A 23,265-nucleotide genomic window follows, 5' to 3' on the forward strand; every position below is an offset into this window, starting at 1 on the left:
GTCTTGTGTTAGGACCAGGAGCCAGGCTTTGATGCAGCTTCAGGCCAGCCAGTCATGAAGGACCACCCGCACTGGCGACGAAGATGATTGCTAACCCTCACCCAACGTGTCTACATGTTAACCATTTTGTCCTCCTTCCATTGGCTGGAGTTCCCTTTGGGAAGGCCAATTCTCCAGAGAAGGTGGCGGCTGAGAGCCCAGCAGCCGACACGCACAGCAGCTGGGGGGATGGGTGCACATCTGTCCTTTTTATCGCTAGGGTCACCGGCTGCCCAGCCCCACGAGGACCCACGGGACAGTGATACCTCCTGGAGCTGAGCAACACCACACCCACAGCCCTGTTTGCACTAATCTGATAAAAGGGAAAGTGGTGTAGATTGTAAAGATTAGTGAACTTGTATTTCCAGTGTTTGAATTCCAGGAAAACTGTAAGTACATAAACAGTCTAAATTGGCCCCGGTGGAGTTAGTTGCTTTTTTTTTTTTCCTCACATTCGTAGCTGAAACATTAAAAGTATCAAATATACATGCTCGTTTAGAGCATTAGATGTATTTGTCACGTCTGGTGCCATGGCCAGCGATGGGAGGGATTTCTGAGGAGGCTCCAGGGGGTAAGAACCCACAACCCCCACGCCCCCCTCCCACCTTTGGAGCGGGGCTGGCTCAGTCTACTGCTGGTCAGAGGCCAGCCGGGGAGGCAAAAAGCAAGTTCTGGAAGGCATGATGATTAACTAGTGTCAAGTGCCTCTTAGAGGCTGGCAGCTCTGTGAGATATACCTTCCAGGGCTTCTCTCTGACGTGTCCATCATCAGAGCATGCAGGCATCATCATCACACCCAGTTTACAAGTGAAGATATGACCTGCCCCAGGGCAGGCTGCCATGACAGTAGACAGGCATTCAGCGCTGGTGGGCTTGTTCTGGGAAATAAGAGGGTGCTCACGAGAAATGAGCTGCTGAGGAGCAGACAGCACTCAGAGATCTTCCAAGAAGGCAGACGACCTCAGGGAACTCATCAAGGCGATGAGAGAGAAAGGAATCACATTTATTGAGCACTTACTACATAGCAGACTCTGACACGTGTGGAGAACAGCTCATGGGTAGTGAGGAAGGACACAGGCTTTGGGATCAGAGGATCAGAGTTCGCATCCCGATTCAGTCATTTCCCAAGCTGACTGTTCTGAGCATGTTCCTGAGTCCTCTTGAAAGAAACCTATAAGCCTCAGTTTTTAGCCTTTACAGTGGAAATGCATTTTCCCGGTGTCACAGAGCCTTTCGAAAGATGAACTGACCACTTGCATAAAGTGCTTATTTCACAGGTAGGAGGGAGCCACTTCCCAAGATTACAGAGTAGGTACAAGGTGGAAAGGGAAGACTGGCCTGGGTCTCTCTGACTTTGGGCTCCCCGGATTGCAATACACGGTCGAGACGAAGCAAAGAGGAGATGTGGTTGAAGGGGTGGGCTCGTGCCTGTACAGTAGCTCCCCCTCTCTGGCCTCACCTGCCACAGCTCTTGTCCCACTGTTGACTCTACTTCTTGAACGTGCCAGGCTACCTCCAGCCTTCGAGTGTTGGCAGTAGCAAATTAGGATTCCATTGTCCTGGCTCCTGCTTGACTCACTCCCTCACCCCCTTTATATGCTTGCTGAAATTTTACCTTCTCACGAGGTCTCCCCTTCCCAGCCTGACCACCCGTGGAATTCTCAATATACTTTTTCTTCTTTCCAGATGCTCCAAGGGGGCAAGGATCCTTGTCTGTTTTCTTCTCCTCCACTGATACATCCCTAGTGCCCAGAAGGGTGCCCGAGACTTAGTAACCAGTTAATAGACATCTGATGAATACAATGTTGAATGAGTGAGCAAATGGAAGAAAGTTCAGGGAAAGATGAGCCCTAAGACTAGGAGGACTTTTGAGTACTGAGTTTTGAGCCTAAAGTTGTTAGGACAATATAAAGCTCAGTTACCTAAACTGTAGTTCAAGGTCGCATTGACCAGAGGCCAGCTTGAATTTCTGCCGAGTTGTGTAGTATTGAACTAGAACTAGAACTTCTCACCCCCGCGTAAGAGTCAGGGCTAGCCCCAGGTTTCAAACATCTTTTCATTTATCCAGTTGGTCAACAAATATGTAGTGATACTGCTATAGTCCAGGCACATGGGAAGGGGATTGGGTCTTAGGGATACAAAGATGAATAAACCACTGTCCCAGCCCTGCTGGAGCTCTCAGTCTAGGGGAAGAAACAATTACAGATCATTAGGTTAAAAATTAATGAAGTTAAGTGTGGTGACAGAACTTGTACTAGGATTGGTGTGTCCTGTGATCACAGGCTGAGTGAGGCAGGTGGGTGGACCAAGGAGGCAAAAGTTGGTGCTCTGAGGCCAGTAAGTTGGTTTTCTTTCACACTGATATCCTTTAAATATTTGCTCGACTGAATTTCAGTGAAACAGGACAAGCTTTTTCAAGGCATATAAAAGCATTTGCACTTTATTTCATAAAATAAGTGACTTGTTCCCAGTAAATAGCACAGTGCCATGCAATATTTTGTTTTAGATGATCAGCAATTGCATACATATGCCAAAAATACCAAACAGAGACAGGCTGGGACGAGCAAGAAGCGTTTATTTTAATTCTCACTTAGGAATGCTGTTTAATTTGATGGGAGAGGAACAATGTACACTTCACCCATTAATACATAACTGGAAACCAGGGTTGACTGGCACCATGTCGACTTTTTTCTGTAGTTTATTTTTTTTAAGTTTTATTTACTTATTTGACAGAGAGAGAGACAGCGAGAGAGGGAACACAAGCAGGGGGAGTGGGAGAGGGAGAAGTAGGTTTCCCGCGGAGCAGGGAGCCTGACGTGGGCTCGATCCCAGGACCCCGGGATCATGACCTGAGCTGAAGGCAGGCGCTTAACCGACTGAGCCACCCAGGCACCCCAGTTGTTTTGATAGGGCCTTATTGATTGGGTTCTGGGTTGCAGCCTGGCTGATCCATCTTAGCTTCGATCTTGCCATGTCTTCCTTGAGCCTCAGCGTTGTTGTTTTTTTTTGCCTGTCAAATGGGTTTAATAATTAGCTCAAAGGATTGTTAAGAGAACAAAATACTGTTTGTGCCAGTTTTTATGTTTTCTTTAAAAGTTGTGGTAAAAAACACATAATGTAAAATTTGCCATTTTAACCATTTTTAAGCATACAGTTCAGTAGTGTTAAGTATATTCACATTGTTGTGAAACATCTTCAGAACTTTCTCATCTTGCAAAACTGAAACTCTGTCCCCATTAAACAGCAACTCCCCATTGCTCCCTTCCTCAGCCCCTGGCAACCACCACTCTCCTTTCTGTCTCTATGAATTTGATTACGTTAGATACCTAGTATTAGTGGAATCATACGGTATTTGTCTTTTTGAGACTGGTTTATTTCACTAAGCATGATGTCCTCAAGGTTCATCCATGTTGTAGCATGTAATAGGATTTCCTGCCTTTTTAAGGCTAATACTCCATTGGTTGTATACACCAGATTTTATTTATCAATGCCTCTGTCGATGGACATTTGAGTTTGCTTCCACCTTTGGGTGACTGTGAATAGTGCTGCAATGAACATGGGTATACAAATGTCTCGTTGGAGACCCTGCTTTCAATTCCTTTGGGTGCATCCCCAGAAGTGGCATTGCTGGGTCAGATGGTCGTCCTATTTTTAGTTATTTTGAGAAACGGCCATGCTATTTCCCCAGAGGTTGCATTGTTGTATATTTCTGCTGACAGTGCGCAAGGGGTTCAATTTCTTCACATCCTCACCAGCGCTTACTTTTTATTTTTTTGATAATAGCTTTTGTTTGTGCCAGTTTTAGAAATCATGCTGAATCATTCGTGTGAGATACAGAATTCGAAAGAGTGCAAATATTTGTATGAATTTATTTTATAAAAATATAAATGTAAACCATGTATTTGTATAAATATAAATATGTAGATCAATAATAGGGTGGATATTAAGGCAAATTGGGCTGGGTGGCCATAGTAGGCATGTTTTCAACATCATTAACTCACGTATATTGCGTGCTTGTTACGTATAGGGTAAAGCATTATGGAATGTTGTAATCATAGCAAATTTAAAAACGATAACAAGGGCGCCTGGGTGGCTCAGTTGTGAAGCGTCTGCCTTCGGCTCAGGTCATGATCCCAGGGTCCTGGGATCGAGCCCCTCATCGGGCTCCCTGCTCCACGGGAAGCCTGCTTCTCCCTCGCCCACTCCCCCTGCTTGTGTTACCTCTCTCGCTGTGTCTCTATCAAATAAATAAATAAAATCTTTAAAAAATAAAAAAAAAACAATAACAAATCCCATGTTTATGTAAAAGAAATTAAACCAGTTCAAAATCATATCAAGTAATGTGCAAAAGTCTTCAGTATGCTCTACACTTCTTCCTAGCTCCTGCCACGCTTTCAAAACTCCACTTCCTAATAGTAGCCATTGAACAAAACTTTGCTCTACCATTTTAGATACCTTCTATGCCTATATCTATATTCACGTTCCTTTTTTGGGGGTGGATATTACTATGTGTATTTTTCATTAAGAATTTCATTTACTTTTTATTTTTTAAAATTTTTATTTTTTTTATTTAAAGATTTTATTTATTTATTTGAGAGAGAGAGCAAGAAAGCATGAGCGGGGGTGGGGGGGCAGGGTGGGCAGAGGGAGAGGGAGACGCAGACTCCCTACCAAGCAGGGAGCCTGATGCAGGGCTTGATCTCAGGACCCTGGGATCATGACCTGAACTAAAGGCAGATGCTTAACCGACTGAGCCACCCAGGTTCCCCTGGAGTTTCATTTATTTAAAAAAAAATATTTACCCCCAGCTTTATTGATATATAATTGACATATAACACTTCAAGGTGGATAATGTGATGATTTGGTATATGTACATATTGTGAAATGCTTACCACACAAGGTGAGTTAACACACTGTTACCTCCCATAGTTACTATTCTGTGTGTGTGTGTGTGTGTGTGTGTGTGTGTGTGTGTGGTGAGAACATTTAAGATCAAATTTCTTAACATATATCAAATATATGATTACTGTGTTGTTAACAGTAATCACTGCGCTGCACATTACATTCCCCGAACTTACTTATCTTACAACTGGAAGTTTGTACCCATTGACTAGCATCTCCCAATCCCACCCTGCCCCCCAAGCCCTGGCAATGCTTTTTCGCATGAGTTTGGCTTTTTGAGATTCCACATATAAATGAGATCATACAGTATTTTTCTTTCTTGTCTGACTTATTCATTAAAATTTTTTAAATGTGAGTATTTTATTCAATTGAAATATTTTTTTGGTAACTGGTGGTTGTCTGTATTATATCCAACTTAAAATTATTACTGCAGATGTGATTATTCATGTTAGCATTTGAATTTATATAGTCTTAAATCTTGCGAAGGGATTGCTCCTGCCTGTGAGAAGTCATGAGTCATGTCTTGGTCATTCAGAGCAGCTAGGCAGAATGGTCCTCCAAGAGTCATTTCCAACATCTTTTTTTTTTTTTTTTATCATGTGGAATGGTTAGGATAGGTTCTTTCCCAGCTAGAGGTGCAGCTCTTCTTTTGTGAGTGCAATGGTTAGTAAGAGTTTAAGTTTTCATATATTAAAAAATGTGGGTTCAAGTCTGGTTCTCTTTAATCTCTTTGGATCACATATTCTTTCATCATTCATTCACAAGCGTCTGCCACATACGAGACACTGTGTTTATTGTCCTGAAGATACAGTAGAGAGGAACACAGAAGTTAAATCTCTTTTCTCATACGGTTTACATTCTAATATGGAGAGACAATAAACAAAATCCAAATCCATTTTTAAATCATATTTTTAAACTATTTTAATGTTACTTTCTATGTTCAATTCTGGCTTTGAGGGTGTCTGTGCTGTCTTCCTGGTACAGCATAAAAGCAATATCCGCACATATTCTTGATTCACCTCTTGGGTTAGCAATGCTTCATCATACTGTGACTAAACTAGCATCTGCTTTATTTGCCTATGGCAAAAATAATCATATTACCATTTAGTTTTCTGATATGACTAGAAAACTGATCATAAAATGTTAGGTTCATGATATAGTGTGTACCTTTGCAATTCTATGAATTCTATAACATCTAAGCTGATTTTTGAAAAATGTGTAGCAAGGTAATATCAAATAAAAATGCATTTTTGTAGCAAAAGTTGAGTCTCCCTGATTAGTCATTTAACTTGCTTTCATTTAAATCAAACCTATCGCAAAAAACATGAAAATTCTTTGAAAAATGTAAAATTCAATACACAAATATAAAGGGTTGTCAAGGATTTTAATAGAGAATCTGACTCTATTTTTTGACGTATGATTGCTGGCAGCTTTTAAGCCTCACCCTCTCTCTTCTTCTTGTGCCTTATATTTAGGCAAGCTGGTAAGAAAGCCTGGGTGCTGTGTCCTTTGGGACCGGCAGGAGGCTCCAACCAGCCCAGGGTAAATTTCCTCCTTCCCCTCCCCCCCCAACCACAATAAAACCCCAGTCTCCTTTCCCTGCTCTCTCAGGCCATTTTTAGACCAGCTTGGGAGTCCTATTTTGCTCTCCCCAGAAAGCCTCATAATGTGAGTAATAAAACTTTCCATACTCTCTTGGGGGTGTGTGTGTGTGGAATCATCAGTCTTGACATCTGAACCAAATCTTGAGTAAGGGTCCATCTGATTCTAAAGACTGGCCACAAGAATGGCTTTCCAGAAAACATCAGGGGAAGCACCCTTCCCATTGTTTATAGCTTCTAAACATCCATAAATATTTTGCTAAGTTGATTTATTTAAAACAATCCCGGTGGAACAATAGTTATTAGCAACATCCAGTTGTCTGTTGGAGCTTGCCTTCCCAGCCCCACCCAGGTCTGGAACTAGCCCTGAACTTCCAGGGATCAGGAATCAGATATGTCTCAGTACCTCTTGTGTTTGGCTGAGCCATGGACACACGTGTATCTACTGAGTTCCAGCCTTCTCCTTAGTCCTGTTGAGATGATCCAATCTATACATTGCCTCAATCTCTCTCCTGATCCAGGAATCTTGACCTGATCCACACTTCTATTGAGGAAGGGAACCTTAACAATTTCCCCAGCTGTGCATTGCTTTCTATTGTTCCAAGTACTAACTAGATAGTCTGTTGATGGACTGATTGCCTAAGACCAGACCAGCTGTTGTGGTGTCTCGCCATTCAGACAAAACCTCCCCAGATGCTGTCAGCCCCCAAGCAAGCAGGTTTTCCATGGTCCTTTGGACACAGCGGGCTGGGCTTTTTGGTTATCCTATGCAGGGACTGGCTCTACAGCATTGGCAATTTCCCTAGCCCCATCTCTCTCAGGCTTGGTTTCTGTATTCATCCTTCCCTATATCCCAGCATATATGTATATCCAGCCCTCCCCTACTCTGAATGCATGCATAAACACAGATAAATTCATTCTACCGGTGTTTCTTTTGTCTTAGTATGCCTTATGGTCAAGTATTTTACATATGGATTTATTTTTTTAAAAGATTTTATTTAGGGGCGCCTGGGTGGCTCAGATGGTTAAGTGTCTGCCTTTGGCACAGGTCATGATCTCAGGGTCCTGGGATTGAGCCCCATGTCGGGCTCCCTGCTCAGCGGGAAGCCTGCTTCTCCCTCTCCCTCTACTGCTCCCCCTACTTGTACTCTCTCACTCTCTCTGTCGAATAAATAAAGAAAATCTTTTTTTAAGATTTTATTTATTTATTTATTTGAGAGAGAGAGAGAGAGAGAGAGAAACAGCATGAGAGGGGAGAGGGTCAGAGGGAGAAGCAGGGTCCCCGCTGAGCCGGGAGCCTGATGTGGGACTCGATCCCAGGACTCCGGGATCATGACCTGAGCCGAAGGCAGTCGCTTAACCAACTGAGCCACCCCGCTGCCCCTAAGTAAATAATATCTTTAAAAAAGAAGATTTTATTTATTTCAGAGAGAGAGGGTAGGGGGAGAGAAAGAGATTCCCTGCTGAGCGGACAGTCTGACACAGGGCTCGATCCCAGGACCCCGAGATCACAACCTGAGCCGAAGGCAGATGCTTAACTTACTGAGCCACCCAGGTGCCTCTACATATGGATTTAAATTTTGTGTTTTCCCTGAGTAACTTCTTATGTCATGATTCTACATTATGCTTATTTACCTAACTGGTCAGAGAATTACTAAGAGTTACTTTCTAGTCATATTTGCCTCCATGCATAGCTATTTATAACTATCCTTCTAGAGGAAGAGAGAACTTCTAGACCCTCTTTTTTAGTGCATACTGGTGAGACTGACCTCAGGAGGGGCATACTATATCAGAACTTCTCAAGGCCCCAAATATTCCCCCAATGCCGTAAAAGATGCTTTACGGCTTCGTCTTTCATGTTAGATATATATTGCTGTGTAATTCAATATTACCTCACAGCTTAGTGGCTTCAAGCAATAAACATTTGTTATCTTATACAGTTTCTGTTGGCCAGGTATTCAGGGCAGGTTAGTTGGGTGTTTCTGGTTTAGGGTCACTCATGAGGGTGTGGTCAGAGCATGCACCAGAGCTTAAGACTTGACTATGGCTACGGGATCCTTCTCCATTTGGCTCACTCATATGGCTATTGGCAGGAGGACTCAGTTCCTTGCCACACGGACCTCTCTCCACAGGCTTCCTGAATGTCCTCCAGACATTGAAAAAGCAGCTTGCTTTTCCCCCCCACAGGGAATGATCCAAGAGCAAGCAAGATGGAAGCAGCTCTGTTTTATAAACTAGCCTCGGAAGTCATACACCGTCATTTTTGCAATATCCTATTGCTTGCACAGGTCAGCCCTAGTTGGTGTGTGAGGGGATGACACGAAGGCATGCATGTCAGGAAGTGGGGATCACTGGGGATATCTCGGGCATGGGCTACCACACCACTTTAGCTTAAGATTTGATCAATTTAGCTACAAAACTCTATACCATCCAGCTCTTTTTTTCTCTCCAGTCATGCCATGGGCTAGCTGCTGGGTAGTTTGAAGATTAGCTGCTCCCAACTTGCCAGTCAACTGTAGTGAAGGGGGGGGGTCTTGTGGTATAAACCTACTTGTTGCAGGTGATGGATCGTATACCACAGGGCTCTTTTCTAAAGAGAGGCTAGAGATGAGGCCACCCCTAAAGGACATCTTCAGGATTCACTTGACTTCAACAACAACAAAAAACTCTGAGAAGGGAGAAAATAAGATATAGGGAATGGGAAAAATGAGCAAACTGGGCTCGCTCACCTTTTTCTCAGAAACCCAGCCTACTAGACACCTTTACTTTTCCATTCGGTGGGTGTCAGGATTGCAGCACTGGGCTGTGGCCAGAAGAGGGCAGGCTTCTGCGAGCCAGAGACTGCGGGCTAACATCTTCAGAATAAAGGACCGGTAGAATCCTAACATTTCTGAGTTGGTAGACCCTGAAAAAAATCTATTAAGATCTTCTTATTTCAAAGAGGATAGAACAGAGGCCCCCAGAGGAGAAAGCAGCTTGTTAAAGGACTGTCAGCCTGCAAGTGACGTGGTTGGGATTTGAACTACTAGCCCCTGGATCATTTTTCCTTTCATTATACTAAAGTTCTTCCCTTTTAGTTAGAATTGCTTGAAAAATGGCCCTTCATATTTTAGGCAAATGGAAAGGATTAGGCATACTTCATTATTTCCCAAATTTGAGCAAAAGGACAATAAAAGTTTTGAGATTTTCATTTTTGACTTAAATCTTTTTTATATTGTTTGGCTGAAACTCAGACCAACATAAAATTTGGATTAAAAGGCCTTATATTTATAGCTCTTGTAAAATGATTCATTAAAGTCAAATTCATATAGTTAATAAAAATAAAAATTTAAAAACTAAGTTGACAACATTAACTGGATGTGGGATATGTTGTCATTCCTTGAGTTTAGCTAAAACTGAACTGCGATTTACTATCTGAATGTGGTAATGGGGTTGCTCAGCCTATATCCCCATGGGTAGTGCGGTTAATCAGATTTCCCACCACCTTTTCCCTATTCGAAGTGTGACAAACCTTCATTTGTATAGTGGGCTGTTTTAGCATTAATTTGTTCTCATTTAGTGAAAATGCTTCATTTATGGATTAATCTCACTTCTTTTCTCCTTAGCTTGGATGGGTCTACTTTTCTCCTACATAACTAATCATGAACACAAACAAGAGCAATGAAATCTGGGGAGATAACTGGTTATAAGGTGATTACCCAGAGATTATATTTATATTAATTTAAGCACTGAAATGAAAACAGACTCAAAAAAAAAAAAATCAGAGAACTTACAACTCCCTGAAAATATGAACACAAACAAACCCTCACGCTGAAATTGGAGAAGACATTGCGTCATGAGTTTGTTTTTAGTCCTGACCGTATGTTCTGGACATGCTATTGTTATCAAGACTTATGTTGATGTCAAAGGAAACAAGAAGGGTCATGAACAAATTGTTCAATTGTCAGTGATGATGTCTTAATTGCAGAGCTAGTTAATGAACGCACAGAGAAGAACACAGGCATCCTTTGCCTTCTCTGGAGACAGCCCTGAGGACAGGTAGCCACGTTGAGGCAGAAGGCTGGGTCTCCAGACAGCTCAGTGATGGGCTCTATTCTGTTACTGGGCACTTGCTTTGACCTTGTGGGGTAACTGAATACCCAGTAAGACATGCCTCAAACCAGACGCTGTGTGCGATGTGTGCCCCAGGTACCAGGACCTGCTTCTAACGAATGATGCCTTTCGGATGACTCTAAACATCAGGATGTCCTGCCTGAACAGTCTTGCAAAATTTACTTGGCTTAAGCAAGTTTTCGGTTTAAAAACATCAGTGCTGCTCTACTTTCTGAGACTGAGGAGCAGCATTCCACAACCAGGGCCCATGTCAAGAGTGGATTTTGTGGCTAACCCTCTCAACGTAGTCCCTTCTGTTCACAGGCACCACTTCTACGAACCAGTGGGAGGAAGCAGGAACACATTGTTCCCATTTCGCTGTAGCTTAAGGAGACAGAAAAGAGGCAAATGAGGGGTTTAGGCTGAATTAATTAAGCCCAACACATTTCAGTGGAAAATTTAAAGGTGTGAATGTTTGAGAAGTTTAGATGAACATTTTATATTCACACCCCCATCTCCACCTGTTGAAATATTTCTCCTCTTTTAGGCTTCTCTCCAAAGCTACTTTTCCCTGAAGACTTTCTGGACTCCCATAAGATGGGGTTCAGCCGCCCCTAATGCCCATGGCCATTTTGTGGGGGAGAGGGGACCCTGCCTAAAACACTGCTTTGCCCAAGGTTGTACATTTCCTTCAAGACAGGTTATCTTCAGAGTGCTTTGTAGATGGTATGAACTTGATGAGAGCTGGTTAGAGCCCAGAACACCCTGAATAACAACCAAACATTTAAAATGTAATGGCTTTGCCCATGGCTACTTTAGTTTTCTTAGTGAGGTTCAAAACCAAAATATTTCACATGGCGGTGGGCTCATAGAACGAGAAAAAGAGAGAATAGAGAGCTTCAGTCTCAGCCTCATCGTCAAGATGCAGTTAGACAGCTGCTTCGAAGAAGAGTTGAAATCCTGCTAAGGAAGCTGAAAGCATACTTTGATTTGGGGAGGAAAGTGTGCCTCAGTAAGAACACACAGAATCATTGGTGGTGGGCCCTGAAATGCTGATTTTCCTCTCTTCATCACTAAGATGTTTAACTGAGAAGGATTCCCTCCTGCCTGACCAGGTACATTCCTGGCCTGGCTTGATTTTTTGTATGGGATCCCTTCTTGGCGATAGCCTTTCCCCTGGGAACAGTGGTCGGTGGTGGAGCTCACAGCAGAAAAATCGCTGAGAGGGAAGGCACATGACAGTAGAGTGAGAATCCCGGCATGTGATCACTTAGGGACCAAGGAGAAATGAAATAGTTGCTCAGGCCACGTTACAGAGATATAAATGATTATTACCCTCTGATTCCCGTACTCTTTCTGTCTCCTCATCTCTGACCTTACAGGACTGTGAATGGACTTAATCAAGGCTCTTGATTGCAGGAGAAGTCTGTGATTAAGATTTAATAATAAATCATGGCTAAAGCACTCCTTGCCAGCAGACTCTGGGCCTGCCAATGTTAGCGCCGGATGTGCAGAGCTGGCTTTGGACATGTGATGAAGGATGGCTAAGTGATTTTCTCGGGTAGAGGTGGGGAAAGGGAGGAGGGAGAAGAAGGAAGTCCCCAAATATAGGCTCACCAAGTTTTCATTTTAACAATGTCTGGAAGCTTTAGAGCTCACAGAGTTTAACCTCCCATCTGATTGATTCATTCATTCAACTAATATTTACTAAGTGTTTATCATGTGCTGTGGGTACAACAGTGAACAAATCAGATAAAACAAAAAACAAAAACAACCTTGCCTGCATAAAGCTTACGTCTAGTAAAGGAGGACCAGTAATAAGCATATGCACAATTAAATTATGTAATATAATAGAAAGTACTATGGAAAAAATGAAATAGGGAGGGAGCTAGAGATAGTGGGGTGAATGTGAGCAGTGTTGTCATTATAAATAGGATGGTCCTCCTTGACAAGGGGTTATATAACATTTGTTGAACACTTGTGTCAAGGAACTCATTACCTCATAAAGGAGCATCTCAGTTTTGGAGTGCCTTCCTAGAAGTCTTTTTCATATATTGAGTTGAATCTGCTTTCCTGCAAAATGAAAAAAGTGAAAGAGGTAAAAAGTAATCCATACAAAATATAGCTAAAGAGAAAAGAGGTAACAGAGTCAATAGGACACATAAAGAAAAAATAGCAAAATAGTAGATTTAAACCTAACTGTAAAAATAATCACCTTAAACATAAATGGTCTAAACACCCAATTAAAAAGCAGATATTTTTAGATTAGATCGAAAACAAGACCCAACTTTATACTGCTTACAAGAAACACACTTTAAAGACACAAATACAATTAAGCTGAGTGTGGAAAAGGATAGAGCATGTTAATATTAATCAAAAGAGAGCAGAAGTGGCTATAATATCCAACAAAGCAGATTTCAGAGCAAAGAAGGTAACAGAGAGAGAGAGCGCCGCCATTTCATAATGGAAAGGAGTCAAAAGAAACTATGGCATAATATGCCTCATAGACGCCAAAAATCCTGACAAAATTTTAGCAAATCAAATCCATCAATACAAAAAAGGAGATTTATCTAGGTGGAGTTGATCTGATGAACGCAAGCAAGGTTGGTATAACATTTGAAAGTCAATCAGTGTCATTCGCCATATTAACAAAATAACAAAAGATAAACCATTTAATTAGCTCTGTAGGTGCAGAAAAAGCACTTAACACAATTCAACATTCATTCCTGATATGAGCTCCCGGAAAACTAAGAATAGAAAGGAACTTTCTCAACATGGTAAAAGGCATCTATGAAAAATCTATAGGTAACATTCTTCACAGTGAAAAACTCAAGATCAGGAATAAGGCAAAGATGTCTGCTCTCATCGCTTCTATTCAACATTATGCTGGAGGCCTAGGCAGTGCAACAGGCAAGAAAAAGAAATCAATGGCATCCAGACTGTGAGGGAAGAAGTAAAAATGTATTTATTTGCAGATGATATAATCACTTGTGAAGGAAATCTGGTGAAATCTATAAAAGAGCTACTAGACTAGTGAGTTTAGGAAAGTTGCATAGTACAAGATCAATATATGAAAATTCATTGCATTTCTGTAAACTAGGAATGAATAATCCAAAACAGATATGATACAAATAAACATTAAAAATATCAAATACTTAGGGATATATCTGCCAAAAGATATGCAATGCCTGTACACTGAAAACTATAAAACACAGTTGAGAGAAATGAAAGAAGACCTAAATAAATGTATTTATGGGTCAGAAGATTAAATATTGTTAAGATGTCAATTCTCTCCAAATTGATCTATGGATTCAACACAACCTCAAACAAATCTCAGCAGGAATTTTTGTAAAAATACACAACCTGGGGCAGCTGGGTGGCTCAATCCGTTAAGCGTCCGACTCTTGGTTTTGGCTCAGGTCATTATCTCAGGGTTATGAGATCGAGCCCTGCATTGGGCTCCACACTGGGCCTGGAGCCTGCTTAAGATTCTCTCTCTCCCTCTCCCTCTGACCACCCCCTCCAGGTAACGTGCACTCTCTCTCTATAAAAAAAAAAAGAAAGAAAGAGAAAAGAAAAGAAATACACAACCAAATTTTGCAATTCTTATGGAAATGCAAGGAACCTAAAATGCGCAAGGGAAATTTGACAAAGAACAAAAGTACTAGCTGATTCAAAAATTATTACAAAATTTACAGTAATAAGGATAGTATAGTATTACAACAAAGAGAGACATATCAAAGAAATAGAATAGAAAATCCAGAAATACATCTGTACATATATGGACAATTGGCTTTCAACAAAAGATCAAAGCTGATTCAGAGGAGAAAGGTTAACCTTCACAAGATAATATACATGTAAAGTGATATTTTTTTGCTTAAAAATTAAGGAAAGTATGCCGTTATTTCTTGGAGACCTTAGTTACCTTGGAGCAGAATTACTTTTTTTTTTTTTTAAAAACAGCTCATTGAGTATAATTGATATACAGAAAACTTGCATATTTAATGTATACAATTTGATGAGTTTGGACATATGCATGCACCTGTGATACTCTCACAAGAATCAAAGTAATAAATACATCCATCACCTTCAAAATTTTCCTTGGATCCCTCCCCACCTTCTGTGTAAGACGCTTACCTTGAGATCTACCCTCTCAACAAATTTGTAAGTGTACAATACTGTATTATTAACTGTAGGCACTGTAGCACTATATTGTACAACAGGTCTCTATCATTTACTCATCTTGCATAAGTAAGACTATACCTATCAGAGAAGTCCCCATTTCCCTTTCTCCCCAGTCCCTGGCAACCACCATTCTATTCTCTGCTTCTATGAGTTTGACTATTTTAGGTTCCTTACATAAGTGGAATCATACAGTATTTGTCCTGAGACTGGCTTATTTCACTCGACATAGTGTCTTCCAGGTTCATCAGAATTACTTTCTTACAAGGAAAGTAACTTATGTGAGTGGCTAGTTCGTAGCTATTGGCTTCGGAAAGTGCTTGAGAGAGGTTTTTATTTCACAATGCTAAGCAAACCAGAGAGCTGCCGGACAAGTCACCTGGGGGCTGTTGGCCCCAGTGGCCTCACTCGCATGTCTGGTGGTTGGCTTTGGTAATGCTGGCTGCCGGGCCCTGTTTGTCCAGCATCTAGCAGGCAATCTCAGGCCTCTGTACCTGGAGGCTATATTCTAAAAGCAGTAAGAGAAGAGAAGCCCACACGAGCAGGCACTTTGCAAGCTTCTGTGTGAGTTCTCTTGGCCAAAGCAAGTCACATGGCCAAAGCCAGATTCAAGAGACAGAAACATACAGACTCCACTTCTTCATGGAAAGAGATGCAAAGAATTTGTGACCAATCTTGGAAATATAACCTGAGGTGGTTTAGCAGAACATATTGCTGAGGAGTGAAGAAGCTGGGGCCAATGCAGGTTTAGAGTTCTCATGACCAAAGATAACATTGGGGCTGAGGCTGGGTTGCAACAGTGATTACTTACGACCAAGGTGGTTTGAACAAAGCTGCTTAGGGAAAGCTGGGGACCACCTCTCCAGGATCCTTCTGGTCTCCCATATTCTTGGGATTCTGTGAGCATTTGGCGTATGGCCATCTGCCACTTACCGAATCTCCGCATCTACCCCACTTCTGACATCTTGGGGGACGTTTTCCATCCCCCCAAGGCAGACGACTCTGGTTCTGCTGCCCTCTGTAGCTACAGCTCTTTTCATTGGTGGGTGCTTGGTAGCCTTGACTGTTAATAACACAGGCAAAGGAGTCTACATTCAGATCATGCCCACCTTCTTGCCTGGGAGGAGGACGATTCCTTCCCATCTTGCCAGGCTCCTACGGGAGCAAGAAAAAAAAATCACAAATTAATATCTCAATAAATTATCCTGCCACATTTGTTTATGCATTAAATGTTGTGACTGTTTATCTTTCTTTGAAATTACTCCTGAGCTCCATGGAGCAGAGTATTTTGTCTTATAAAATTTATCATTGTGAAATTGCTTGTCGCCGCTCCTCCAGAAATGTCAGGTTTCTGAATTAGTAAAATGGAGCACCACAATAGAACAACTTTTCTTTATGAGTTGTGTAGAGCTCCATCATTTGGATTAAAGAGAAATATCCATTAGCATACCCAGGTGCCTAGATAGACATTTAAAACATTAACAAAAATTCTTTTAGCATACGGGAGCTTCAGTTGATATTTTGAAAAAAAAAAAAAAAGATACAAAGGAATATTCAGTTTCTAACCTTCCATTTTTTTTTCTCTGTAAACGAACAGACAACATACCCAGAGATGCGACCATACAGACCCTTCAGAATCCAGGATAAACCACAGATCCTCTCCCCTTGGACTCTAGACATCTAGAGCGTGTCTAACGAACAGGGCCACCATGAACAGTTGTGGAGACCACCTGGATCTGTAGAGCTTGTCTACCCAGAGGGGTCAACGCTCTTTTCTAATTCTCCAGTAATGAGAAGTAGAAATTGGGGCTGGAAAGTGAGTGTTGGAGTGTGCATGAATTTATATTTGTGTGTTCAAAGAGAACCGTGGTGTTTTCAGGTTCCCGCCAATGTCCATTTCTCTTCCCCTTCAGAGGGTGAACTTTGTGGGAGTTGGAACAGTGTGTCATTGAGCCCAGTGCGTGCAGGGTGCTCAGTGAATGAACCACCATTCAGAACGTTACACTGGGCCCTGTGTGGGATTCGGGGGAGATGCAGTGTGAATAGAGCCTCTGTCACTGACGGGCCAATGACAATCTATTGATTGATGTCAAAATCATAGCTGGCCACACACATCATCCTCATTTCCAATGTGCGCCTTCAGCCTTCTTGCCAAAGACAGACCTCCCTCCTTTCTCCCCCTCTCCCCTCTTTCCCCGCACCCCCCCTCAGTCCCTTCCTCCCTCTTTTCCTCCGTATCTTCCTCCCTCTCTCCATTTGTTTTCCCTTCCCCCTGAAAGGACAACATCAAAGCAGATCCACATGAAGAAACTATTGGAGCCTCTTCTATTGGGGTTTACAATCCAGTGGGGATTGATTTGAGGCTATTAGTTTCTGGCAGTGTCCAAGAATATTAGGAAGACAGAATATGCCAGTGGATTTCTGAAGGCCGGCCCAAGGTATTGTGTCTTAGGGCTTGTGTTAATGAACAAAACAGAATAAAATATTAATATATACAGATGCATGGTCTAACCTGGATCACGGGCTCACGGTTTTGGGGTTTGGCCAGAATATATAGAATTTTCTTATGGGCTATTGTAAAATAGCAACTTGTATATTTTGGGCCTAGGTGTGTATGTGTGTACGTGAGAGAGGAATAGGAAACACCTGCCTATTGATTTTTAAAGTACTTCTTCCCCCATTGTGAGTAGGGTCAATTTCCTAAGGAATACTCCCTTCCCCACCCTTTTCTTTCCCCCTCTTTGCCTTTATTTTTGTTCTTTCTTCTCATTTCCTATCTGCTCCCTTGCTAACTCCTAATTCTATCTTTATTGCCCTTACATAAGCCAAGAGCAGGTTTCCAGATGGACTGATGTTTCTGTTACTGCCTTCCCTCCTAGGAAAACTCAGAGCCACACTAGCACTCACGACACGAGCTTTATTCTTGAACTTTAATGCAAGTGTGTATATTTATTAAAAATATTTGTGGGAATCAGGTCATACATAATTAAAATCAACAGACACACACGCACATATGTTACATCTTCTTTCCCCCATCTGACTGAGTTGTGTCGGGTGCCTGGCCCTTCCAACAGACAGGGAAGAAGAACTTTTAGAGGTGTAAATAACACAGAATGACTCAGAGTGGGCCAGAGCAAACCCAGATTTGGAGATGGCCCAGGGCTTTTGAAAAACATCCTAAGCATTTTAACGCAAATGCCTTGGGAGTGAAAGAGCTGGAGAGTTTATCCGCCACATCTGAGGGCCAGCTAGGCTGCGAGTGGCCGGGTCTGAGGTCTCTGTATTTGTTATGCAAATATTTGCAGTGAGAATTGGGAAATGATTATGGAATCAGCAATTTCTTAGTATGGTGGGGGTGGGATGTCTTCTGGGCAGCATTCTGCCTAAAGGCACTTCTCTTCCTGACCAGACCTCCCCCAGGGGAAGAATGAGCCAAGCAAGAAGTGCCAGAGGGCAGCACAAGGGAAGGAAAAGTTCATTGCGTGGAGTTGTGCAAAGGCAACAGGAATAAAAAAAGTGATGGAAATGTGCTCAGCACTGGGGGCACTGGAGAGTGCCCTGCATTTACCCAACGGCTCTGACTCCAAGAAACCACTTATTGGGGTGGGAAAGAGAAAGGCTTCAGAAGAAGCCCACTCTTGGTGTTAAGACCAGAAAGGCAAGGGCCTGGTTCAGAGCTGAGAAAAACTTGACAAATACACAACTGAGGAGGGAGGGGAGGCTCAAGCATACTTATTACACCTGCATACGTGATGAGTCCTAGTGTAAAATCTTGTGTGTGTGTATATATATATATAACATACACACACACACACACACACACACACATATAAGCAAACATAAAATGACACGTTTAGGTTGGCTCTGGAGTGAATCTACACACAGTTTATTCAGAATGTTTGGGTTCTTTGCAGCCGCCCTACTCACTCATTCATTCATTTATTCACTCATTCATTTGTTCATCCGTCCATTTGGTTCCTATGCTGTGCCAGACGCTCTGCTGGGCACTGGATGTGTAAAGATCAGAAAACACGGCACCTCTGCAAAGAAGCTCACAGGCCAGTGACGAAAATAGTCCTTTGTACAATTATAAAGCAGTGACAGGGATGTCTCAAGGGCTTTATGGGAGCACAGATGATGGAGTCTGTTATGGGTTAAAATGTATGCCCCCGAATTCAGATGTCGACTCTCTACCATCCAGGAGCTCAGAATATGACCTTGTGCAGAGACAAGATCTTCAGTGACGTCATCAAGTTAAAAACGAGGCCGTTAGGAGCTGGCTTCATTCAATATGGCTGGTGTCTCCGTGGGCCATGTGGGGACGGCGGCGGAGACTGGGGCGAAGCTCCTACACGCCCACGGAACGGCACCAGACCACGCCGGAACACCGCCGGAAGCCGGAAGCCGGAAGGTGTAATAACACGCAGGCACGCAGCCGACTGCTCCTCGCGGTCCTCACCAGGGCCCTTCCGGGAGCTGCCGGGAGGAGCGTCAGAGAGGGCTTCCGGGAGGAGAGGACCCGGCAGCAAGTTGTCAGGGAAAGGGGGCGCGGTGTGATCTCAGAATGGCCTGCCGCACCCGGGAAGAGCACACACGTAAGGAAGGAGGGCGACGAGAAGGCGCTGGGGCGGGAGCGAGGCCGTGGTGTGGCGTGAGAGTGGCGCGAAGCCGCGAGCAGGAAGCGGCGGCGGGCACCGGGCTGGGGGCGCGCACCGACACGCAGGCCGATGCCACGTTTCCTGCCTCTGGAAAAGCCCCGTGGCCCCCCCACCCCCAAGTCCGTGTCACTCTCCTGGTCCCCCTCACAGCGGAGAGCCCTGGCGCTTGGACCCGTTACTGGGTTTTGCAAAGCCGGTGCCTTGCTGGGAGCAAAGCCGCCTCCGGCCAGGAGAGCAGCACGAGGCTTCGGGCCTGCACAGCTCCCGTTCCTGGGTTCCGGAAGGGCCGGCTGGCTCTGTCCCGCCTGAGATGGCTCTCACTTCAGGGACCGTGCGTTCCTCCTCCGCATCGTGAAGCGAAAGCTTCCAGATGATGTGAAGTAGAGGGAATGTTTAAGCATCACCTAAGATCATAGGAGTGTTCCGATTCCTGAACATTGTTTTGTCTTTCAGCTTCCTCACAACAGGAAGACTGCTAACAAAAAGGCTTTTGCCCAGCCGCTGCGTTCGAGAAAATCCGGCTATTTAATAGGTGAGAAGCAGTTCCTGTAAGCACCGCCTGGGGATCTGTGCTCCGGCCTCTCACGTGACTCTGTGGGGTTTTGGTCTAAATTTCCCACCTCTGGTACACATCTCAAAGGGTTCTGTTCTGGGAGCATATGGCCCGAAAGGCGCAAAGATTTATTCTGCCTAAGAAAGAAGATTTTGTTTTGTTTTGTTTTAATGTCAACCCACCTTTTATATCATCTTTAAAAATTCTGGTGCTCCGGAGCACAGATCAGGCCATTCACCCCAGGGGAGCTTTAAATTGAAGACATTTGTAATCTTTTTCTTTTAGGTTTCTTTAGAATTTAACCTAAAATAAATATGATAGCTCGGTGATACTAAAATGTAATGGCCCTTGCCTTTATATACTAGACTGAAAATCGTACTTGAATCGTTCGGGAAGTATCCTAGTTAGGAGTAACACACGTTTCTTTTGGGAATGGAAGAGCTGCCTTGTAATCTGGGTGGGTCTCCTTAATTTTTTAAAAATTAGCACTGTTACATATATAAGAGAAATGCTTAAAATCTAGTACTCTGTCTGCAGAATTAAATGGCCCATACACATGCATAATTGCAAATATTAAAGATTTCCTTAATTTTTAAAATTATTTTATTTTATTATTTTTTTAAGATTTTATTTATTTTTCAACAGAGAGAGAGACAGCGAGAGAGGGAACACAAGCAGGGGGAGTGGAAGAGAGAGAAGCAGGCTTCCTGCTGAGCAGAGAGCCCAGTGCGGTACTTGATCCCAGGACCCCGGGATCATGACCTGAGCCGAAGGCAGGTGCTTCACGACTGAGCTACCCAGGCGCCCCTAAAGATTTTATTTATTTATTTATTTGTCAGAGAGAGAGAGAGACACAGCGAGAGAGGGAACACAAGCAGGGGGAGTGGGAGAGGAAGAAGCAGGCTTCCTGGGGAGCAGGGAGCCCGATGGGGGGGATCATGACCTGAGCCAAAGGCAGACAGGTGCTTAAGGACTGAGCCACCCAGGCGCCCCAGGGATTTACTTTTTAACTCAGAAAAGTTAATGACAAAACTTGTACCGCATGCCTTCCCCCAGCATCCCTGCAACACACTCTGCTCCCACTTCCGTTTATCAAATAACTTAAGGGTGGAGCTCAGGTGCTCAGCAGCAAAGGACTGTCTGTCGCTACTCATGAGGAAGTTCAAGCCTATGGGGGGAGGGGACTGTTGTATAAATATGGCACGTGCTGCAACAGGATATGAATAGGGCGGTGGGTAGCTAAGCGGAGGGGTTGAGAAATCCTTCTTGGACATCATATTTAACCTGAGGCCTGAGAGATGGGCATGAACTTACCAAGTAAAGAAGGAGGGGAGGCATATTCCAAACAGGAAAATTCTGCATAAATGGAGAAAAGAGTGGGAAGGTCGGACAGCGAGACACTCAGTGTGCCCAGAACATGACATATGGGCACAATGGCTAGGAATGAGAGCACAGCGGTTAGATGAAGTCTAGATAGGGGGAAGACTGTGCCATGAAGTTTATGGACTGTTCGTGGAACAGTTTTTGGACATCCTGATCAGATCTGTTATTTTGGATGCTTACCTGGCAGTACCCTAGTGGGAAAGGTAGTGGGGAGAAAGAAGAGCATGAACCAACCCGAAGGATGTGGTTCAGGTGAGGCGCAAGGGGGCCTGAACTGGAAGCATAAAAGTAGGGGTGGAAGGAAGATGTGGGCTAGAGAGAAAGTTAGGGCTGGCAGCCCATTAATTGGGGTGTCTGGCTGCATATGGGGATGAAGAAGAGTCAAGACAAGACCTAGCTTGGAACATGGTACCTGCTATGAACTGAATTGTGTTTGCTGTACATTTATATGTTGAAGTCCCAACTCCCAATGTGACTGTATTTGGAAATGGGGACTTTAGAAGGTAATTAAGGTAAAATGAGGTCATAAGGTGGGGCCGTGATCCAGTAGGATTCAGGTTCTTACAAGAAGAGACACAAGAGAGCTAGCTCTCTTTCTCTCTCCCTCCTGTGAGCAAATAGTGAGGAGGCGGCTGTATGCCAGCCAGGAAGAAAGCTCTCATCAGAAACAGAATCTGCTGGCACCTTGATCTTAGACTTCCCAGCCTCCAGAACTGTGAGAAATAAATGTCTATTGTTCAAGCCACCTGGAGTGCGGCATTCTGTTATGGCAGCCTGAGCTGACTACGACAGTGCCCATTAACTCATAGAAAGAAAGAATGCAAAGGACAGAGATTTTTGTTTTATCCATCCATCCATCCATCCACCCATCCATCTATCTTTAGTTTGGTTTTAGACACATGAAGTAGGAAATGCTAATAAGGTAGAGAAGAGATGTCCAGTAGGCAGCTGGAGATTTAGAATAGGAACAGTGGGGAGAACTCAGGTCAGCGTTTTCGGTATAGAAGCAGAAGCCAAGGGTGGAGATTGTCTAAGGAAAGAATGTAGAATTAGTGAGAAAGCCAGGAAAGAAACAGGGGAATCCGGACATAGAAGGGCGAACAGAAGAAGTAGCCAGAGAAAGAGTTGCAAGCGAGAGATGTTCTAGGAGCAAAGTGTGTGTGTGTGTGTGTGTCTTAAGGCCATTTATCAATAGTGTCCGTGTACTCTAGAGGGCTCAGCTAGGCTGAAAACCAAAAACTAAAGCTCCGGGCTGGGAATTAAGAGATAGTTATCAGGAGCCATGTCATTGCAGTGCCAAGTTGCAGTTGGTTGAGAAATGCATGGAAGTTAAGAGAAATGAGGATAGATTATGATTTTAAGATATTTGCTTATGAAATGCACAGGGGAGATGTGGAGGTAGCTTGAGGAGGAGGCAAATGTGAGACACAGTTATTTTCCCTCTCTGCTTCTGAAAGTCCACATTAATTCCTATTTTTATGCGAAGGAACCATGGACAGCTATAGAAATAAAATTGTACTCTTCTTTTAAGCAAATCATCCCCTTTCATTATTTTAGATTTGTGATGTCTGTTTTCCACCCAACGGGACAAATCCTGTATCTCTTTCCCCTACAGACTCTTCATCTCATTGGCTCATTTCTCTTGACCTCCTGAAGACCATCGTGTTTTAACAAGGTGTCAGGATCCCCAAAGTGAGGTCAGGGGTGTGCATGGGTTTGTGACTGAGTGTTAGGGCACAGAATGTGAATATGCAATATGATGCAGGAGACCCCTCTTCTGTGCAGAGGATCAGATGTTATTAATGGTAAAGTTTGTGTTATATAATGTGACCATGATGAAAAAACAAGATAAAAT

At 43.3% G+C, this 23,265-nt stretch overlaps 1 protein-coding gene across 6 annotated transcripts in view; it reads left to right on the plus strand.

Moving 5' to 3' along the window:
* The first annotated feature begins 19,230 nt into the window (after positions 1-19,230).
* Positions 19,231-23,265, plus strand: part of LOC113919970 (ubiquitin-like protein 4A) — a 176,217-nt gene continuing 172,182 nt past the window's right edge. For 5 of the 6 annotated variants that reach the window (XR_003519190.1, XR_003519187.1, XR_003519189.1 and 2 more), the window contains exons 1-2: positions 19,231-19,411; positions 19,928-20,006. The gene's annotated coding sequence lies outside the window, so the exon portion shown is untranslated. Of the gene's footprint in view, positions 19,412-19,927; positions 20,007-23,025; positions 23,234-23,265 lie in introns of those variants that run through there. The other variant, XR_003519191.2, reaches the window with a different exon arrangement.

This window comes from Zalophus californianus, chromosome 3 (genome assembly GCF_009762305.2).
Source record: "Zalophus californianus isolate mZalCal1 chromosome 3, mZalCal1.pri.v2, whole genome shotgun sequence".
In the NCBI taxonomy this organism is placed as follows: domain Eukaryota; kingdom Metazoa; phylum Chordata; class Mammalia; order Carnivora; family Otariidae; genus Zalophus; species Zalophus californianus.